This window comes from Neofelis nebulosa, chromosome Y, assembly GCF_028018385.1.
Source record: "Neofelis nebulosa isolate mNeoNeb1 chromosome Y, mNeoNeb1.pri, whole genome shotgun sequence".
Lineage (NCBI taxonomy): Eukaryota > Metazoa > Chordata > Mammalia > Carnivora > Felidae > Neofelis > Neofelis nebulosa.
In genome coordinates this window covers 1,193,832-1,216,500 of record NC_080801.1, presented here as the reverse complement: position 1 = coordinate 1,216,500, position 22,669 = coordinate 1,193,832, and the positions used below count along the sequence as shown (strand labels likewise).

Genomic DNA, 22,669 nt, shown 5'->3' with positions numbered 1-22,669 from the left:
TGGCAGTCTAAACTATGTTCCTAAATTCTCTTTTATGCCCTTCAAAAGGTGGACCTCCATTCCCTTTTCCTTAAGCATACGCCAGATGTACTGAATGATTTTGAAAAATACAAGAAGGTGAAAGTGATGGTGAGTCAAAAACACTCTAAGGAGCAGATATTGTAGTTCCAGTGGTGTTGTGATTAGGGGATAATCGATGGAAAGGGCAACTGGCCATTAGACGCTAGAATTCTATGAGTGGAAGAGATGAACATAAGGGAAGAGAAACAAAAATAATATAAAATCAGGGAAGGGGGCAAAACGGAAGAGACTCATAAATATGGAGAACAAAACTGAGGGTCACTGGAGGGGTTGTGGGAGGGGGGATGGGCTAAATGGGTTAGGGGCACTGAGGAATCTACTCCTGAAATCATTGTTGCACTACATGCTAACTAATGTGGAGGGAAACTTTAAAAATTAAAAATAAAGAAAATAAAAAAAGAAGCAAGAATTCTACACCTATCAAAATTATCAATTGAATTTGAGAGTGGACTCAAGGTATCTTCAGACGTGCAAAGACTCAGAACATTTGATTCTATTCATTCTTCATTAGGAAGTTATCTGAAGGCGTACTCCAGCAAAACGAGGGGAGAAAAAAATAAAGAAAATTTATACTTAATAATAGCCAACATTAACAGTGTTTATTTTTGTGCCAGACACTGTTATGGGTTATTTTCACATGTTATTACATATTAATCACACAACAAACTTGTAAAGTATATACAGTTACGATTATTATCTTCTAGAGGAGGAAATAGGGTTATAAAGAAGCCAAAGAACTCATCCAACATCCAACTTGCACAGTTGGTAAGTGGAACAAGTAAAGTCTAACCCCAGGCCGTCGGGCTCAAGAGTCCAGGCTTTTAAATGCTCCCTAACTTCCCAGATAGCCATATTAACATGAAAGCATGGAAAGAAACTGGGACCGTAACAGAGGAAAATCTCAAGAAGGAAGCTATGAAGCAGACCTACTGAGTCACCACCTAAATGAGGCAGGAAAAAAGAAGGGTCTAGTAAGAGACCTCTGAGGTTGACAGGAAGATGTCATAAGTGGCATGATTTGAAAACACTGAAAGAGTGCAATAAAACAAAGAAGTGCAATTAGAAAACTAAGGAGAACCAGAAAATATCCATAAGATGGTCTTAGTCTGAATGAGCCAAGTGAAACATGGCGTGGTTTAAAGCACTGATGGAATTCAAAGAAAAAGGACCCATTTCAACTTGATCCCAGAGATGTCCTCATTGAGCAGTTACGAGGACTCCAGGAAAAGGGTAGTAATTCTAATGTTTGCATATTATTTAATAATCCCAATAATTTAAACCACTTATTAATTTTCAAGTTTTAGAATCAACCTTGAACCATCTAAAGAGACTTGATTGCAGAGCATAATACCAGTGTTAACAACAATGACAAGCAGAAGTCCAAAGCTGATGGGAGACCGAAAAAAAGTGCAGCAAGTGTGAGGAAGACATTTATCTTACAATGTAAGGAATGAAAAATGATAGTACAGGTAAGGGAAATAGGTCTCTATTTTAAAATTGCATCTTGTGGGGTACCTGAGTGGCTCAGTGAGTTCAGAATCCAACTCTTGATTTTGGCTCAGATTATGGTCTCACTGTTCATAAGACTAAGATGAGCATTAGGTTCTGCACTGACAGAATTCTCCGAATTCTCTCTCTCTGCCCCTATCCTGCTTGAACATATGCTTGCGCTCTCTCTCTCTCTCTCTCTCTCTCTCTCTCTCTCTCTCTCTCTCTCTCCTCTCTCAAATAACATATATTCATTCACACATGCATGCATACATACATATATATATATACATACATACATACATACATACATACATACATACATACATACACACATACATACATACATACATGCATAAAATTATATCTTGTGATGGTTAATTTCATGTTTTAACTGGGCTGAGCCACAGGGTACCCAGATATATGGTTACACATTATTTCTAGTGAGTCTGTGAGGACATTTCTTTGTACAATGAACATCTGTATATCAGTGGACTAAGCAAAACATATTGCCTTGCCAAACACTGGGTGGCCTCAACTAATCGATTGAAGACCTGAATGGAACAAAAGGCAGAGTAAGAGAGAATCCACTGTTGTGTACCTGAGTGTCTTCAAGCTGCGATAGTGGTCTCCTGACTTCAGACTCAGACTTGGAATGGAACATACATCATCAGCTCTCCTGATTCTTAGGCTTTTGGAGTCTGCCTGGAACTAAACTACTGGATCTCCTGGCTCTGCCCTTCTCAGCCTCCGTCATCCTGTGAACCAATTCCTATTGATACTAAGTGTCTGGAGAACCCTAACTGGTCCATATATGTAACTTCATCCATTATGTCTTTTTGCCCTCAGATCCAGTTCCTGCACTTCTCCTACAGACTGTGTTTCCTGGTTCCTTGCCAACTGGCTTCCAGAGGGGTTTGACCAATGGGTGTTTGATGGGAGAAAGGGAGGAAGGTATAAGCCCAGAGGTTTTTCTCTCTCCTGCTCCACTTGCTACCAGTGATTTTATCCCCTCCAAATTCTAGCTTCTTTCCAAGAGCCTCTTCTCTGATGTTCTCAGTTCCTGCTAGGTATGGATCTGAGTTTCTCTAGCCCTGGGGGTGGAAACAGCTTTCTGACGATACTAATTCCTGATTGCTTCGCCATCCGTTGTTTGGCTTCTGGGATTTCCCATCACGTGTGTAACTCTTTAAAATACCGATAGTGACTCACCGGCTGGCTGGACCTGACTGAAACAGGATAAAGATAGAAGTTCAGGAATATATCGGAAGGTGAGGAGAGAGAAGACAGGTGGCTTAAGCGACCTATACGTCATCTTCACATAGGAAGTCAGTAGACGGTGCTTAAAACTGACAAATCAATAAGCAGCAGTATGCTATATTACTTACATTCATGAAGATACCTAAGAAAAGAATATAAACCTTGAACAGTTAAAAGTGTTGTCTCAAATAATGGAGGCAGTAAAGAGACCTGTGGTTGCCAGGAACTCAGGGGGGAAGGGAGAGATGAATAATAGATGAAGCACAGGGAATATTTATGGCAGTGAAACATCTTGGAAGACAATGACATGCTTTGAATCATGGCATTGTGCATTTGTCAAAACTCACAGAACTGCACACCACAGTGAATGTTAAGGCAAACTTGGGACTTTCGTTAATAATAGTTTCCATTTTGGCTCATCCGTTGTAACAAATGCACTACACTGACACAAGAAGTTTACAATAGGGAACACTATGTTTTGGGGGGTAGGAGGGAGAACAGGGGAACTCTGCACTTTCCAGTCTTCTTCTGGAAACCAAACGCTGTTTTAAAAAATAAACTCCCTTAATGAAAGGAAGGCAGAGAGACAGAAGAGGAGGGAAGGAAAGAGGGAGAAAGGGAGCTACTTAAAAGTCATGGAGGAAACTTAAATGTGGATTACTAAGTGAAGGGATCCAATCCGAAAAAGCCATATGCTTTACGTTTCCATCTATGATAACATTCTGGAAAAACAAAACAAAACAAAACAAAACAAAACAAAACAAAATGACAACAACAACAACAACAACAACAACAACAACAACAACAACAACAACAGCATCCGCAACAACAAAACACCTTCACAGACAGGAAAAAGACCAGTGGCTATTAGGGTTTAGGGGGAGAGAGATAGTGGTAATAGGTGGAGCACAGGGCACTTTAGGGTGGTGGAACTATTCTGTATGATGCTGCAATAGTAGGTACATACCATTTTACATTTCTCAAAACTTATGAATCTATATAACACAAAATAAACCCTAACTGTTAGTAATGATAATCTGTCTAATGATAATGGGTCAATCAATGATGGCTCATCCACCACTTATAATTAATGTATCCACACGAGTGCAAGGTACTATAGAAACTAGTGGGGGTGAGGAAACTGTATTTTTTGTGCAATTTTCTCTAAATCTAAAATTGTTCATACAAAATGGCGTGTTTAAAAAAAAACCCTGATTTAAAAAAAAAGAAAAAAGAAAACAAAAAAAGTGTTGCCTCTGGGGAAGAGGTGTTCGTGGGGGAAACAAAGATTTTGTTTTCTTTACTGCAGGTCCTGATCTGCAATTTGGATGTTGTGGGTTGTTTTTGTTTAACTATTTGTATACAATACCTGGATTGAAATTTCTCAAATAAAAACAAAATCTGTACACCTGCCAGAATAGATAACATGAAAAAGACCATATTAGCAAGTGTTGGCAAGGCTATCAAGTATTCAGAGCTCACAGACACTACGCAGGCACTACTATAGAAAGAAGTTCATGTAAATTGGTATAACCATTTTGGAAACAGTTTGGAGGAATCTTACCAAAGCTGATAAGTTGGATGACATGTGGCCCAGCAAATTCCCTCCTAGATAAATAAATACTATTCTCAAACATGTTCACCAAACCTGCCCTATAATATTCATGAAGTTTCATTCATAATTAACCTAAGCCAGAACCTACCTACATGTCCACCAAGAGTTGCCGAAATATTGTAAACTATTCATATAATGAAATTCTATACACCAATGAGCATAAAGGATCTATACACACAATAACATGAATATCACTAACATAAGTTTGAGTGAAAAAGCTAGGTATAGGACACATAATTCCATTTCTCTATCGTCCCAAAACAAGCAAAAGTTGTATATTCTGTAAGAAGTCAGAATAATTCCTGTCCCAAAGGAGACATACAGCTTGACTGAAAGAGGCACAGGTGGTCCCTTGGGGTACTGGAACCTTGTTTACTGAGTGCAGGTTCCACAACTATATTGAACTTAACTTCATCCAGCTCTGCTCAGAATGCTTTTAATAATACATGTCCTTTTTGGGTGCCTGGGTGGCTCAGTCGTTAAGTGTCCAAATTTGGCTCACGTCATGATCTCACGGTTTGTGAGTTCGAGCCCCACATCAGGTTGTGTGCTGACAGCTCAGAGCCTGGAGGCTGCTTCGATCCTGTGGCTTCCTATCTGGCCCTCCCCTGCTCACACGGTGTCTCTCTCTCAAAAATAAACAAACATGAAAAAAATAATATATGTCCTTTTGAATGTATACTATACTTCGTAGTCTTATTTTAATCTGAGTGCAGACCCCTAAAACACACCCTTTTTTCTCTACTGTCTCTACTAAACATTTAAAGAATATGTACTTTAAACATAAATATATTTAAATTATATAAAACATAAATATAAACATATAAATACATGTACTTTATAAACATTTTACATAACTAATTTCAGTTGTTGGAAGAATCTCAACATTAACATTTCTATGAATGCCTTTCAAAGTAAGAGAAGTTCAGTTTGAGTCCCCTAGAATATTTATGCAAATTTGCTTGGGAGCCATACTGTCCCATATTGTCTGAGCACTGCTTTCCTTTTGGGCTCTGGATATGTTGCGCATGTTATAAATTTCAGTGTAAGGTGACATTGCCAAGACAAGGGAGTGCTGACGAGAAGTCATTGCTCTTGCAAAATCTGCAGCCAGGCTCCGTTTTGATCTTCTTAACACCGGATAAATTCAATCTAGGGAAATTCTTTTATTGTTAATTTCAGCTAAGTCACAGGCATTAGACCCAAATCTACAGATGAGTGTGTCCATGCTTCAACTGTGAGGCGCTCTTTTCCCTATGGTAACAACGTTCTGCTATTTCAAATCTAACTACTGCACTTACTTGTCTCCTTTAACACAGGAAGCACAAAACTCACATATATTGCTTCAAATTTAGTTTTCTACATGTAAACTCACACGGATTGAAAGCAAACATTACCGAGCTTCCCCAAAATGAAATTCGTGTTGACATTTGGCAAGTTCGTGATCGGTAACTCTTATTATTTGTACAAATTCTCAGATAGTTTAATATATATAACAGTGTGTTTTAAATATATTTCAGAACAAAGGACAAAAAGACCCCACATATCTAAGGAAGTCTAGAAAACCTCCAACAGTGAAAACTACCTAATGAATCAACTTTATTAACCTCACCCCCTGCTGTTTCTTTCGTCAACTAAACCCACTCATACATTACCTTCTCATCATTTGTCTTTTGGCTTTCTCAGACCACACTCTATTTTCAGGATGTGAAACTCGCCAGTACCTCTCAGCATATATATTTATTTTCAGCCCACATGCCTCCAATTAATAGCATTTATGAAGCATTTTCTATGTGTTCACCCATTACCATCCTTTTTTAATCCTTTCAGTAGTCCAATAGTTTATTTTACTAACCACATGTGATTCTTCAGGAAGCTAAAGCACAGAGCATTTCTGTAACTTACGTGCAGTTCTAATGGTTTCCAGTGGTCAATCTTTCATCCCACCGCAGTCAATGTGATCCACAGTTAGGACGCTGCTGCCTCCAATTATTGATAGGAACTCACACACAAAGACAAATCCAGGGCACATAATACTGTGAATCCTGCCCTTGCTAGCACTCTACGTCTACACGCTAGGCTGTATTGAAAATTCTGGCTTTACTTTATTCTCTAGGACAGCCTTTACTGCTGCTACTCTTATGCAGCACACTTATGTTCTTTCATAATATAAACATACGTGAGTGTTAGGCTTTCTATCACTGCTAGAAGGGGGTTGGAGTCAGGACTCAAAATGAACTTTGATGCAGTTTTAAAGTCTTTATGGTGGCAAACTGGGTCATGGTTTGGACTCAGGCATGAAGCATTGTCTCAGAGATTCACTAGATCATCAGACTTGATATTGACATACTGTTGACTCCCCAAATAGCACAAAAACCATATTTCCAGGCTTCCAGGATGTTGAAGTTAACAAAAGTAATAAAAATTTCTCACATTGCTTTGCGATTCACATGCAAACATAAGGTTCCATTTCAAAATCTTTCCAAAATCATTAGAAGAGCCAGACATTGTATATTCTCTGATACGTATTTACAGTTAATACATTAAAAAGAAAAGTACAAGCAAATTGTAAATCTTAATCATAAGTGCACATTAAACTGTCCAAGAACACAATTCAGTTCCATGACAAACAACTGAGTTCTAATTCCCGTAAGACATGACAATCTACCAAAAATATTTTAAGCACACCAAAAAAGCAAATATTATATATATATACATATATATACATATATATATACATACATATACATACATATATATATATATATATCCATTATATAATATTATACCCACTATATAATATAAATATTATATATATAAATTATATCTGCACTAAAAACACTCATTTTAAGAGCCCCGTGGCAATCCTTGGAAAACCAAAAAACTATGAGTTCAAAATTGCTCAGAATTCTTTGTATCCAAATATGTTTCATGCATTTTTATTCAACAGTGTTCAGAACAATAGTAGTATTGCTTCCACACAGCAAATCAATATGTGTCAGCCACCGGTTTAAATTATACTGGAACAATTGTGTCCTCAAACTTAGACAAAACACACAGCACAACAGTGACAGTAAACAACAATGAAGCTTGCTCTCCACAATTATAACATCACTGGTTCTGTAAGGAAAATTAAGTTGCTGGGTGTCAAGTAGAAGGGGGATAAAAATGAAATCAGGAATTCAAAAGCTTATGTGAGGTGCCAGTCATCGCATATAGGCACTCAAGCACAGCAAAGTCATAAACTTCCTCCTTACTTGTGCCATATGAGATATAAAGGTACGAGATTGAAAAAGGACTATGTACAGATTCAAAAATCTGTACAACCTGACCTCAGACTCTTTTTAGAAGACAGTAAATGAATGCCTCACCAGAAATGCCACCGTGTCAAGTTCCTTTTCACGGTCTGCCCAAAAGGATACATAAAATACTTTCATTTTCCTATTAATATACGAATCAACTATATTAGTTGTTTTTTCACATTTTATAAGTTGTAAAACAAAACTTCAGCAAGGTTTTGCTAAAAACTAGGCAAAAACAAAGATTTTTTTTTGTTTTTACCATCCTGTTTTTTAAACTAGAAATGGCAATATTTTTTACGGGACCAGCTAAACAACATATTGAATTTAGGATGGACATTCAGATCCAAACCGAAATCAGATAGCCCAGATAACCGAAAGCATGAATGCAAGTTCAAGTGCAATAAAATAACAAGGTATAGCAGGGAAAAACTAACGTTCTCAGTTAAGTTCAAATAACTGCATGGTGTCAATGGTTGTGTTTCAAAGCTGTGCTGAGCTAAGTTATCCTCCCAGCTACATCTAATTTCAAAACCCTCTGGGAAGCTACCTCGATAAGCTATATGTCGAATTTACATTCTAATATGGTCATTGGATTCATTTTTAATTATTATACAATTATATACAATAGGGAAGTTGTACTAATATGTATCTTTTCCTCAAGGGCTAATTAGCTAAAACAGTTAATTTGGGAAGGGTGGGGGAGAAAAACCTATGTATTTGAAATACCATTGGCAATGGAAGCTAGTAACGAAAATTTTTATAAGCTTCCTATGAAACGAGTATAATTTAACACTCTCCATCTTTTAAATAATTATTCACTTTTATTTACTCATGTGGCAGTATTTGTAACAACACATTATCACTGAGTAGTGAAAAAAAGAATATGAGGCTTACTGGAAACTGTATATTAGGAAGCTATGCCATTTGAACTCTACAAGCCCAAGAGTCAAAATCACAATTCTCGGGGTGCCTGGGTGGCTCAGTCGGTTAAGCGTCCGACTTCGGCTCAGGTCATGATCTCACGGTCCGTGGGTTCCAGCCCCGTGTCGCACTCTGTGCTGACAGCTCGGAGCCTGGAGCCTGCTTCAGATTCTGTCTCCCTCTCTCTCTGACCCTCCCCCATTCATGCTCTGTCTCTCTCTGTCTCAAAAGTAAATAAACATTAAAAGAAAATTTAAAAAAAATCACAACTCTCATTATTGCCCTAAAAAGCTGCCAAGCAGAGAGAAACCGTAATCTTGAAGATTTAATAGGTCATGTTTCAGCCTGGGATGGATGGTTCTATTGCAGAACACTTAAACTTGAAAGAATAGTGGTACAAACTCACTCCTTGGCCCTTCCGATTTTATCGCAGTAAAATCTGACTGCGGCACCACTGACTAAAAACCATTAAGTCTTGCTGCCACCAATAACTGAGGTCACTTGGATAATCAAGAATTCCATGCTGGGCAACAGGATATAAACACGATCATGAAAGTGAAAAGTACTCTGTGTGGCTCTCCTGTTTGATCCCTCTGGTCTTTGATTATCAAACAAAAAGACCAATACCTGCTAACATAACTGTGCATGGACATAAGATAATAAAGGAAAGTCCTGGAGCAAAACTGTTAACCAACTGCCATGATTTTTATAAGAGTGATGCATGGTAATGTGGATATTTCCTGTTATCCAACAACAACGACAAAAACAAGTGAGGAAAATCTATTTTGCCCAAAGATAACCTCAACCAGGTATTTGGTGCCAAAAAAAAATGTACCACCGCTCTAGATCAGTAATACTTCAGAGAATTCCAACGGCTATTATGTATGCAGCTTTAGTCACCACACTTACCCCTACTCATTTATTCTACGTGATTTCCATTTTAAAATAAATTATCCTGGAAAGATTCCCAGATCAGTGTGTGAGATTAGTACAAGGCCAAGTCAATTCCGAGTGGATTCCATCCATGTCCATAACCAGCACCAGTTTTTTATTTATTTATTTATTTATTTATTTATTTATTTATTTATTTATTTATTTATTTATTTATTTATTTATTTAATTCATTCATTCATTCATTCATTCATTCATTTAGTTATTTATTTATTGAAAATCACTCATTGGTTTTTAATAGAAACCGTGTGGTTTCTCAATGCACTTTCAATTTTACCCACTTATAAAGAATTTCCCAAGTTAATTTTACTCAACAAAACTTCCCGAGTGTCTACCATTTCCTTTAGGAGCTCAGTAAACATAAACATTACATTTCAATATAAAATCTTTAGAAACGTCTTAAGAATGTGTACACAGTTGAACTTTGAATCTTTTGGTTAGTAATCACCGAGCCCATGACATTCAAAGCCATACAAATCCTTACATTATTAACAGTGATACGCTTGAATTTCTTAGAAATTCTTCGAAAAAATCCTTGGTCAAAGCGTTGGAATCCAGTTAACTCGGAAAGGTGTGGGACTCAGAATACCCACTATTGCCATTGGTATTGAGAATACCAACTATTGCAACAACTTTCCACACATATTCGATCTTTCGTCCAGAAAGAGTGGCAGTCAAAAAAGGAGACAAAGAAAGAAAATGAGGCGGGAGGAGCCAGAGGTGGGTGAACAGCAAGGGAATTCTAGCTTTATTACACAAGCATGGAACCAAATTCCTTTGGACGTGGTGGGGGTGGAATGGCTTCTTCTGAAGACTTCAGACCAATGAGAGAACAAGAGAGAACATGGATCTTCCCCTACAGTCCTGGAGACATCTCAATCTGGGGTTAGGAAGAAAGGGGACCTCCCTTGCGGTCCAGGGGTCTCCTCCCTCCGCAGACCTGGTGCTGGGAGGCAGCAGAGGGCACAGCTGCCCCGGAGTCCCAGAAGGCGGCGCCGCATCCCGGGGGCGCGGGCCGGGACCCTCTGGTGCTTCTTCTCCTGTAAAGTGCACTAGGGGACGCGGTCCCGGCTATCCGTGGTTCATCCCTCCAGGCACAACCCGTCCTGGGGCTGAGAGGTCGCGCGGCGGTGGCCCGCATCTCCCGCCCAGGCACTGGGAAGAGGCGGAGTCTCACCACGGGTTCCAGGTTCACTCCCAGGACTTGGCGCGCCTGGCGCCGCGCTTCTGGCAGGCTGCTCTCGACCCACACGTCGCCCGCTACGCGAATGGTGGGGAAGGCGGTCAACGTCGGGGTGGCCGCCCTTCCACTCTCCTCCAGGGTGCGGACCCCGGAGTAGGGACCGGAGGCCGCGGGCTTGCGGGGGCTGCTATCCTCGCGGGACGGCGGAGGCGGGGGCGTCACCTTCCTGTGGCCGACCACCACCGTCCAGGGTCCGTGGGGCCTCCGCCTGGCAGCTGGCGGTCGCGTCTGGAGGTGGGCCTCGGGGGGCTGGTGCCGGGGGTCCGGGGCCAGGGTCAGGAGGGTGGTAGCCATAGACGTCCTTGCTGCGCAGGATGTGGGGGGAGAACTGGTGCTTGAGGCTGCAGAGGTAGCTCCAGAGCTCCGCGTCGGCGCTCCTGAACTCCGTGCTGCGGGGCAGGAATAGCTTGAAAGCGTCGATCAGCGCCTTGGTGCTGTTGGCCGGCGACAGTTGGACGGTTGCCACCGCATGTACACCACCCGCTCCTCAGGCGGCTCCAGCGCGGCCCCTCCTGCAGCGCTAGAGGCTCCTCCCCCAGCGGCCTGGGCCAGGGCCGCCAGGGGCCAGCGCCTCCGCCTCTTCATGCTGCTCAGGATGTGAGGCCGCTAGGGGCCGCCGCACTTGCCAGGTTTCGCGGCCGCCTCAGGACCCTAATGAATTTCCTACCATGAAGCCAAATCAGGAGGCAGGCTGTGAGAGTTACACCGCAGTTGCTAGGAGACCAGGCGCTTTGTGAGGTCACAATGTCTGCATATCTTATCACGGTGGGCTGCCCAAAGCTGCCTTAGGTTTGGCTGTGTTTCAGATTATGCCCTTGAGAAAGACCTGCACGTAATCTTACCTGAGAAGGCCCATAATTCTTCACGAGTTCAAGAGGGTTGTCCTAGAGGTGAATGCACGGGTGCTTCAGCCTCCATTCATTCCATCTAACATGAAATGACACGTAGCGGTGGAGAGTACACACAACTTGCAATCAAACATGACTCTATGAGGGTTTTAGCTAATTAAATGCCTTGTCATGCAACGCACTGAAAGCCAAATTGAAATAACTACTCTACCCTTTCAAAGAATACCTATATACTGTTCCTTGCTTAGGGTTCCATACCTGTGTTGCTACAGCTCACAGTTCACGAAGCTGTTCTTCACAGCAGCAGCAAACAGTTGGCCTAGTTAGGATCCATGCTCACTTTCATGCAGCTTAGGGAAGACCGAGTCGTTGTGTGCTTAAGAGCAAAGCGTCAACAAATTCTGTGTGAGTGGCCAGTAGGGCATTCAGTGGCACTAAAACCTATTCACTACCTACCAATTCATGATATTTCAGGTAAGTCATAGACAAGGTAGTAAGAGACCGTATGGGATTCCAAGGGTAGAACATGTGTTACACCGTCCGTGTAAATGCTTTTGAAAGCAACCAGCATAGTCCATCCATCATCACCACATAATTCATTCACAAAATACTACAAGGACCACCTACCACGATCAATTGAAATCCACTTCCGCATGAAAGGTTGACTCCAAACTATGTGAATCACTAAGAGTGATAAGTCACGGTAACAATTAGAAGAGAAACTTGCCAAGGTCAACGTGATACATGTGACAGGCCTCTGTCTTTATTCAACTCCTTTTCTTAAACACACAAACAAAACTTTCATCTACGCAGCTTAAGCTACTACTACCTCACGCTCACAAAGTGCTGAAAATGGAAAGCTATCCTCATATTCAGTAAGAGCAACCCCTGGATTTCCTTTTTCATTAAATGTAATTTATTTTCCAATTGGTTTCCACGCAACACCCAGTGTTCATCCCAACAGGGGCCCTCCTCAGTGCCCGTCACCCACTTTCCCCTCTCCCCAACTCCAAGTCAACCCTCAGTCTGTTATCAGTATTGAAGAGTCTCTTATGGTTTGCCTCCCTCCCTCTCTATAACTTTTTACCCCCATCACCTCGCCCATGGTCTTCTGCTAAGTTTCTCAGGATCCACACATGGATGAAAACATATGGTATCTGTCTTTCTCTGCCTGACTTATTTCACGTAGCATCATACCCCCCAGTTCCATCCACGTTGCCACAAATGGCCGGGTTTCATTCTTTCTCATGGCCAAGTAGTATTCCATTGTATATACATAAACCACAACTTCTTTATCCACTTGTCAGTTGATGGACAGCTAGGCTCTTTCCATAGTTTGGCTGTTGTTGAAAGTAGTGCTATAAACATTGGAGTACATGTGCCCCTATGTCTCAGCACTCCTGTACCCCTTGGGTAAATTCCTAGCAGTGCTATTGCTGGGTCTTCGGGTAGATCTATTTTTAACGATTTGAGGAACCTCCACACTGGTTTCCAGAGCGGCTGCACCAGGTTGCATTCCCACCAACAGTGCAAGAGGGTTCCTGTTCCTCCACATCCTCACCAGCATCTATAGTCTTCTAATTTGCTCACTGTAGCCACTCTGACTGGCATGAGGTGGTATCTCAGTGCGGTTTGGATTTGGATTTCCCCGACGAGGAGTGCTGTTGAGCATCTTTTCATGTGTCTCTTGACAATCTGGATGTCTTTTTTAGAACAGTGTCTGTTCAAGTCTTCTGCCCGTTTCTTCCCTGGATTCTTTGTTTCCCGGGTGTGGAGTTGGTGAGTTCTTTTGATAGGCTTTGGATACTAGCCAATTATCCAGTATGACTTTTGCACCCATCTTTTCCCATTCGGTCAGTTGCCTTTTAGTTTCGTTGATTGTTTCCTTCCCTGTGGAGAAGATTTTTATTTCGATGAGGTCCTGATGGTTCATTTTTGCTTTTAGTTCCCTTGCCTTTGGAGATGTGTCAAGTAAGAACTTGCTGACGGTGAGGTCAAAGACGATTTTTCCTGCTTTCTCCTCAAGGGTTTGATGGTTTCCTGTCTCACATTCACGTCCTTCATCCATTGTGAGTTTATTTTTGTGAGTGGTGTAAGAAAGTGGTCGAGTTTCATTCTTCTGCGTGTTGCTGTCCACTTCTCTCAGCACCATTTGTTAAATGAATGCTGTCCTTTTTTCCATTGGATATTCTCTCCTGCTCTGTCAAAGATTAGTTGGCCATATGTATGTGGGTCCAATTCTGGGGTCTCTGTTCTATGCCATTAAGTCTATGTATTTCTTTCTGTGCCAATACCATGCTGTCTTCATGGTTACAGCTTTGCGGTAGTGGCTAAAGTCTGGCATTGTGGTGCCTCTCACTTTGGTTTTCTTCTTCAGTATTACTTTGGCTATTCAGGGTCTTTTGTGTTTCCATACACATTTTGTGATTGCTTGTTCCAGCTTGGAGAAGAATGCTGGTGCAATGTGATTGGGACTGCATATAATGTGAGGACTGCGTTGGGTCGTATTGACATGTCGCCAATATTTATTCTTCCAATCCACGAGCATGGAAAGTTTTTCGCTTTCTCTGTATCTTCTTCAATGTCCTTCACAAGCTTTCTATAGTTTTCAGCATACAGATCTTTTACAAATTTGGTTAGGTTTATTCATATGTATTTTATGACTCTTGGTGCATTGTCAGTGTGTTTCTTTTCTTTATTTCTCTTTCTGTTGCTTCACAATTGGTGTATAAAACACAAACAATTTTTATACATTGATTTTGTACCCTGCAACATTGCTAAATTCATGCATCAGCGCTAGAGTACTTTTGATGGAGTCTGTAGGAGTTTCCATGTATAGTGTCATACCATCTGCAAAAAGTCGAAGTTTGACTTCATCTTTGCAAGTGATGATACCTTTAATTTCATTTACTGTCTGATTACTGATGCTAAGCCTTCCCACACTATGTTCAACAACCGGGGTGAGAGTGGACATGTCTGTCTTGTTCCTGATCTCACGGGGAATGCTCTCAGTTTTTCCCCATTGAGGACGATACTTACTGTGGGCTTCTCATAAATGGCTTTTATGATGTTTAAAGTATATTCCTTCTATCCCAACTTTCTTGAGGGTTTGTATTAAGTATAGAAGCTGTATTTTCTCATATACTTTTTTCTGCACCTATTGACAGTGGACTATGGTTCTTATCTTTTCTTTCATTAATGTGATGTAGCACAATGATTGATTTGTGAATATGGCACTAGCCCTGCAGGCCAGGAATGAATCCAACTTGATTGTGTTGCATAATACTTCCTATATGCTTTTGAATGTGATTTGCTAGTATCTTGTTGAGAATTTTTGCACCCCTATTCATCAGGGATATTGGCCCGTAATTCTCCTTTTTTTCTGTGTCTCTGTCTGGTTTGGGAATCAAAGTAGTGCTGGCTTCATAAAATGAGTCTGGAAGTATCCTTTCATTTCCATTTTTTGGAACAGCTTGGGAAGGATAGCTATTATCTCTGCTTTAAATGTCTGCTAGAATTCGCCAGGGAAGCCACCTGGTCCAGGACTCTTATATATTGGGAGATTTTTGATAACTGATTCAATTTCCTCACTAGTTATGGGTGCGTTCACATTTTCTATTTCTTCCGTTTGAGTTTTGGAAGTGTGTGGGTATGGAGGCGTTTGTCCATTTCTTCCAGGTTGTCAGGTTTCTTGTCGTAGAAGATTTTATAGTGTTTCCTGATGATTGCTTGAATTTCTGAGGGATTCGTTGTAATAAATCCATTTTCATTTGTGATTTAACCTATTTGGGTCCCTTCTCCTTTCTTTTTGAGAAGCCAGGCTAGATGTTTATCACTTGTGTGTATTTTCTCAAAAACACGACTCTTGGTTTCATTGATGTGCTCTCCTGTTTTCTTTTAGACTCCATATTGTTTATTTCTGCTCTGATCTTTATTATTCCTCTTCTTCTGCTCGGTTTAGGGTGTCTTTGCTGTTCTGCTTGTGGTTCCATTAGGTGTGCTGTTAGATTTTGTATTGGGGACTTTTCTTGTTTTTGATATAGGCCTGGATAGCAATGTTTCTTGTTGTTTTTGTTGGTGTTTTATTTTGTTTAGTTTTGTTTGTTGTTCCCTGTCAGGACTGCCCTTGCTGCATCCCGAAGAGTTTGCATTGTTGTATTTCATTTTCATTTGTTTCCTTATATCTTTTAATTTCTTCTCAAATTGCCTGGTTGACCCATTTTTTCGTTAGTGGGATGTTTTTTAATCTCCATGCTTTTGGAGATTTGCCATCTTTATTTCTGTGATTTATTAATGTCCCTGCAATTACCACATTCTTTTCAACAAGGTTCTGTATGTTTTTAATTAATTGTTTTATATATTTGTGTGTCTCCGAATTTGGTGTGTAGACATTTAAATGTTCAGCTCTTCCTGATGGAGAGACCCTGAAATTAATATAGAAAGCCCTCCATCATCTCTTGTTACAGCCTTTAATTTAAACTCTACTTTGTATGATATAAGTTGGCGACTCCAGGTTTCTTTTGACCTCCAGTAGCATGATAGATAGTTCTCCATCCCCTCCCTTTCAATCTGAAGGTGTCCTCATGTCTAAAATCAGTCTCATGTAGACAGCAAAGAGATGGGTTTTGTTTTGTCTTTTTGTTTTTGTTTTTTCTATCCATTCTGATATGCTATGTTTTTTGGTGAGGGCATTTAGTCCATCGAAATTCAGTGTTATTATGGAAAGATATGCGTTTTGAGTCAGTGTGCTGTCTGTAGGTTTCATGATTACAGTGGTGCACCAGTTTCCTTTTCCACCAACAGTGAGAGAGGGTTACTCTTTCTCCACATCCTCACCAGCATATGTGGTTTCCTGAGTTGCTCATTTTGGCCACACTGACTAGTGTGAGGTGGTATCTCAGTGTGGCTTTGATTTGTATTTTCCTGATGATAAGTGATGTTGAGCATCTTTCCATATGTCTGTGGGCCATCTGGATGTCTCCTTTGGAAAAGTGTCTATTCATGTCTTCTGCCCATTTTTTCACTTTGTTACATTTTCCATGTGTGACTTGGGTAAGTTCTTGATACATTTTGTATACTAATCCTTTACCAATATGTCATTCGCAAATATCTTCACTCCTTCCATCAGTTGCCTTTTAATTTGGCTGATTGTTTCCTTTGCAGTGCAGAAGATTTTTATGTAGACCAGGTCCTGAAAATTCATTTTTGCTTTTCATTCCCTTGGCTTTTGAGACATGTCAAGGAAGAAATTGTTGCAGTTGAGGTCGAAGGGTTTTTTTTCCTCTTTTCTTTTCTAGTGTTTTGAAGGTTTCCTGTCTCACATTTAAGTCTTTCATCCATTTTGCATTTATTTTTGTGCACGTTGTAAGAAAGTCATCTAGTTGATTCTTCATCATGTTGCTGTTCAGTTCTCCCAGCACCATTTGTAAAGAGACTGTCTTCTATCCATTGGATTCTCTTTCCAGCTTTGTCAAAGATTAGTTCACCATACATTTGTGGGGCCCCTTCTGGGTTCTCTATTCTGTTTCATTGGTTAATGTGCCTGCTTTTGTGCCAATGTCATACTATCTTGATGGTTACAGCTTCGTAGGAGAGGCTAGAGTCTGGGCTGCCTCCCACTTTGGCTTTCTTTTTTCAACATAAGTTTGAGTACTCAGGTTCTTTGGTTGTTCCGTGAAAACTTTCAGATTGCTTGCTCTAGTCTGGAGAAGAATGTTGGTACAATTTTGATTGGTATTGCATTAAATGTGTAGATTGCTTTGGGTAGTATTGACATTTTAACACTATTCATTCTTCCACTCTATAGGCATGGATTGCTTTTTTTTTCCTGATTTTGTTGTGTCTTCATCATTTTCCTTCATACATTTTCTATACTTTTCACCGTACAGATCTTTTACATCTTTGGTTAGGTTTCTTGCTAGGTATTTTAGGGTTCTTGGTGAAATTGGCATTAATTTCTTGACTTCTCTTTCTGTTGCTTCCTTATTGGTGTATAGAAATGCAACCAGTTTCTTTACACTGATTTTGTATCCTCTGAGTTTGGTCAATTCATGTATCAGATCTAGCAGCGTTTTCATGCAGTCTTTTGGGTTTTCCGCGTTCAGTCTCATGTCATCTTTGAAAGGCCAAAGTTTGACTTTCAGTGATATATGTTCAGTTAAGTGTAGATAAAAAGAATTTACTCTTTGGGCTCTATGTTTACTTCATAATTGCACAATAAGTGAGAAATAAGCAAGAACTGTGCATGTAATCCCACATTAGAATTGGTAACTGGAATCTAACTCTTTAAAATATATTGGATTTCTCACGTTATGGATAGGAGTATGAAACATCTAACTTCACCCAGTGCACACATGTGTATTTGTAAACACATATGCTAATCAGTAAAATTGTAATACTAGTGAGGTGTACCAAATTTTACACGTTCATGGTACAGATAATATTGTTTTACCGTCTTTATGGTAGCATCCTAAATAAGACACTTGGAATCAAGGAGAGAATCCAGAACCTACAGGGTACATTCGCCATGCTCTATTCTGGCTTTCAAATAAATGAACAAATGGAATTAAAAAAAATAGATTGCACTGGTAATCATGTTTATCGCAAATGTGCAATAACTTTTTATGGACTCTAGCCATAATAAGAGTGCACGTGAATAGGGTTTGGAAATAACACCTATTTATAACTTTGTTTGACATGACAAACTCCCTAGCAACATATACTTTCAAAAATTTTTTTAATTTTTAGTATTCATTTTTTCAGATATTCTATAAGGCCCAATAGCGTATTACTCCACATGTAGAAGAGCAAAGGTAGAAATGGTGAACATTGCATGTGTTACAATGGCTATCACATAATATTATTTGATATCCTAGAATTTTTAAAAACTATACAGCTGCACGGCTCATGCTAGGTATTTAAACCTTGACATATTTTAGCTTTCTGCTTTTCATTATTTAATAGTTTTTTAGAATTAGCTATTGCTACGATCGCATAACTATTAACTTCGGTGATAGACATCCAAGTTTCTGGCTTATCTGTTTTTGTATCAGTGATTAAATCAATCCCTATGTCATTGCCTTTTTAATTAACCATGGCTATGTTTTAGTTCTTTTATCACTGCTATACTAAATTCTCTGTTGTCTTCTATGCCTTTTTTCAAGCCCAGTGATTAATCTTATACAATTATTCTAAATTCTTGCTGTTATACTGCTTTTATCTATTTGGATCAATTCTTTAATGGTCACTTCTCCTGGAATTTCGTCTGAGGGGAATTCTTCCGTTTCATCATTGTGGATAGTTTTCTATTCCTTATGTGTTTTAACGTTTTTGTTGTTGTTGTTGTTGTTGTTGTTGTTGTTGTTGTTGTTGTTGTTGTGTTTTGTTTTGTTTTGTTTTATGTGCTCTGCACCTGAGAGCACTGCTACATTAAAGTGGGCTCATCCCCTCTCCATGGTCTGGCCCTTCTGGAGGTGTGTTTTGGAAAGTGTCACTTGCTTTGTGTTGCTATGACTTTCCTTGTTTGATTTCTCATCTCAGAGTGATTTTTGAAAATCCCACGAGGTGTGCTTTGATTTGCTCCTTGAAGTACCGAATGAAGTAATTGGAGGTTTGCACTATCTTGACAGGGGTTAAAACACCTTAAGTTGCCATGGATGGATGTTCTCGCCCTTCCCAACATTGGGGGTTTCTCCTGGTAGTGAGATCCTGGAGATGTGATGGCGCCAAACCCCGGACTCCACACAGACGGCTCCTCCGAAGGCGCTGGGCAGCTGCACTTATGAAAGCCGCTCATTTTCTGATTTCCCAGACGTCACCTTGGACAAAATTGTGGATTTTTTAAATTACCTGGCCCCATCAATTTCTTCTACCAGCCAGATCTTAGATTGTAGGCAAATGCAGTGTTTGCTTTTCCAATTTGTAAAGGGGAAGTATACCGCCTATGTTCAGTATAGTGGTGATTATTGGTAATGCTGTAAAACGTGTGGAAAAAATCCTGGCACATTACACTCAATAAACACTGTATTTTGTTTTGATTTCCTCATAGTTGTCACGACATCCATGCAAACTGTATCTCCAGGGTGGGGTCTTTTGTATGTCAAAATGTAAGCTACACCGCAGAAGCTATCAACGATGCAAACTGTTTTTCCTATTCTCGAGGAGGTGACCCTTCCCTTTTTTGTATATGAATACTAAATTTGGTGGTAGAGATTATTGAAGACTTGAATGTATATTGCAGTCCAGCACACCGGGAGATACTTAAAAGTCCCCTATTTCAGGCACTGTGGATATACATATTGAGCACCTTAGGTGTCAGGTGCTATTAGGTTCAAGTACACAGTGATAATCAAACATGCACGCTCCATATATTCAGGATGTTTCAAACCTCAGCTACAAAAGGTACATGTGTAATTACAACTTTTGGCAAATGCTGTTAAATAAAAGACTAAACCTTATGAGAAGGAATGACACAGGGGACAAAATCTCGATTAGAGGATTGGCCAACAAAGGTTTCTTGGAGAGAAAAGTCCTTTATTCAAACTTGGACTCATAGCAAGAACTGTAAGGAAACTAGCGAAACCAAAATGCATCCTAAGCGGAACCTACGTGGGTCTAATTTGAGAAACCAGGAGAAGAGACGGTCCCAATCACCTAATGAAAGGAGAATGAGGAAAGATGGCATTAGAGGGGTCATGAGGCAGGACTGCCAACGTCTGGTGGTCACGTTACAGATTCTATGTGTCATTTTGAGTACAGTGGAGATTAGAGGGTTGTTTTAAGCAGAGGAATGAACTGCTCAGATTCAGGATTTTTGGATTGCATTCCTGATGCAGTGAAAAGAATGAACTGGGATTTTGGTGGGAAGGGAAAGGCAGCATGAGGCTAAGAACGAAAACGGAGAGTAGGCAGAAGGTGGTGAGAAACTAGCTGGCTTGGCATACGTTGGAGGTGGAGTTGAGAACCTCTGCTGCTGAATGGATCACGGGAAAGACGTTGAGGAGGGGACGACTGACAAGGAGTCTCTTTCCCATTTGAGCAACTGAAGACAATGTTCCATTAACAGAGAAACACAAGAGGGGTCTTAAGTTGGTCATGGATTTCAATTGTTTATTGATTGGGTATTAATTCACACACTTACAGAAGTTTGCTTAGAATTATAACTTTTCGTTGTTTTGTTTCTACCAAATTGCTTTGTTATTACCATCTAGAGGTTCTAACTGATGGTCTCCAATTCTTCGCTGTCCACAAGACCTCCTGACATAAGATGATGGAATTGATGGGTTATGTAGGTACCTCATCTTCTACCCAGTCTTTGTCGTCGTCAAAAATACTTAATGGCCACTGTTGTAGAAGAATCTCAAACTCCAACATGGTTGTTCTCACTGTTCTTGGAATGCCTGCCCCTCCTTTTTTCCCCCACACATTTGTTTTTGTTTCCTTTGTCCTTCTCCTTTCTGCCTGCCAGCTAGAAATTTGGTCATCCTTTAAGATTCTTTGTGCTATGCCTCTGAGATGCCGTTACTGATCAACTCAGCTCAGTGGACTTCTCCTGATACATGAAACTTGACCTTGAAGTCTTACTGTGCTTTGTATGGTGTTTGGGTTTTTCCTACCCTCAAATATTATAAGTTTCTTGAAGGCAAGGATGAGGTCTTCCATGCTTCTAGAAACTTTTATAAACACTCAAACATGGTCAAAGTTTAGAAATATTTCTTGGTGAAGTGGTGGAGATAATGTCAAATCAGGTGGGAGGGGAGTCTGCTGAAGGAATTTTCAGATTCAAGTGCAACCTGAAACAGCGTTTACATCACAATCCAGAGGCAATTACCTAACTTCACAAAAATAATAAGTTACTGCACATATCTTCACGTTTCACAAATGAGTTATAGCATGACCTCCGTTTTCTCCTACCTCTCAGTGCATATTGGAGACTGAACTTGAAGAACGTGTTTTCAGAGTTTTGTGATACCTCAATGTTAACTGTTGCAGTACTTTCTAGGGTCACATTGTTCGTTTTTGGCTTTCATTCTCTGACATATATTCATCAAGACAGATTCTGGGCATGAATCCAAAAAGCAGTTTCAGGAAACTAGAAAATTAAAGACCACCAACTAAATTTTCAGTTGTAACAGTTACTACTAAGGAGATATCATTTAATTCTGTCTTTATCTGGACCATGGAAAATTAACTCTTGCCTTTTTCAGTCTCAGTATTTATGGAGCTGGGATACCAAACTAGGATATGTCTAGATATTTGATACCCTAATCTCCCACTCAAGTGTGCCATATCATGGAACACATATATTTAAAAAATGTCTGAAGACGTTTCCTTTGAGAATTTGGGGATAGTTGAACATATTATGGAAGCCATGCAGAGTCTCTAAAAGCCTATAGGTAGTCTTATTGTGTAGGAGCTTTATGAAAAAAGAAGAAAAGAAGAAAAAGATGAAGAAGAAGAAGAAGAAGAAGAAGAAGAAGAAGAAGAAGAAGAAGAAGAAGAAGAAGAAGAAGAAGAAGAAGGAGGAGGAGGAGGAGGGGGAGGGGGAGGAGGGGGGAGGGGCAGGAGGAAGAGGAGGAGGAGGAAAGTGATCTCATTATGGCCACAAAATAATTTTTACATTACATTTTATTGTCCAGAAAGAGGAACACATTGAGAATTCCTTAAACTGGATTCATCTCCTCCTTTTGTCTGGGATTTCAACATCTACCCTAGTGGTTATTAACCCAAGCTCAAATTAGAATGATCTGTGGAACTGACATCAAGACACCAGGGTGATTCTGATGTACAGCCAGGGTTTAAGGCTAAGGCAGCTAACTAAACATTAACACGCTGTAGTAGATACGCTTCATGCTGTGCACAATAAAAGGGAAATGTTCATAGCAGCCTTCCGTATAATAAGTACAGTATGGAAACATACATTCCAAACGTGAATCAACAGTGGAATGGATAAGCAAATTGT

At 40.1% G+C, this 22,669-nt stretch overlaps 1 pseudogene; it reads right to left on the bottom strand.

Annotated features, from left to right (window-relative positions):
- Positions 1-10,454: 10,454 nt before the first annotated feature.
- LOC131503497 (coiled-coil domain-containing protein 71L-like) lies at positions 10,455-11,539 on the bottom strand (annotated as a pseudogene).
- Positions 11,540-22,669: the final 11,130 nt, after the last annotated feature.